Source organism: Atta colombica, unplaced genomic scaffold, assembly GCF_001594045.1.
Source record: "Atta colombica isolate Treedump-2 unplaced genomic scaffold, Acol1.0 C635425, whole genome shotgun sequence".
Classification (NCBI taxonomy): domain Eukaryota; kingdom Metazoa; phylum Arthropoda; class Insecta; order Hymenoptera; family Formicidae; genus Atta; species Atta colombica.
In genome coordinates, this window is record NW_017258703.1 from 1 (window position 1) to 602 (window position 602).

Here is a 602-nt window from a genome sequence, read left to right on the forward strand (position 1 = left end):
CTTTCATTTTTTTTTCAGCTACAACCATGCTGCTCACAATGGGTCGACTTTGAAGTAGAAACTCATCAAGCTTGTCGAGACAGTAGGAAATCTTTTGCTGTAGAGTGCCTCCGATGACTAATTCCTTATCCTCCTCCTGCATGTCAGCGACAAGACCTACGTCACCCACAGCTCCCCACTGAATCGCCAATCCTGGTAATCCTTCCTCTGCTCTCTTCTCGCAAATTCTTTCCATGATGGAGTTAGCCATGCCATAATTAGTTTGCCCAGCATTTCCTCTGCCGCAGGAAACGGAAGAGAATACCACAAAATGCCGCAAGTTAAGACAGATTTTCCTCGAAAGTTTATCCAGCATTTGCGTTGCACGAGCCTTCGATTGGAAGGACTTTGCAAATGTTTCTGCAGTTTGGTTTTTGAAGATGCCATCCCTCAGTACCACACCCAGATTGAATATAGCGTCCACCGGAGCTTCTTTTTCTGCAGTCCTTAAAAGATATTCGCAACCTTTGAGATCAGCAACATCGATATTCTTGATGATTAGAACGTTTACGCCATATGATTTCCATAGTCGAACTTTCATGCGTTGATAACCGTTTTTTATT

At 43.5% G+C, this 602-nt stretch overlaps 1 pseudogene; it reads right to left on the reverse strand.

The window, feature by feature from the left end:
- Positions 1-7: 7 nt before the first annotated feature.
- LOC108694917 lies at positions 8-595 on the reverse strand (annotated as a pseudogene).
- Positions 596-602: the final 7 nt, after the last annotated feature.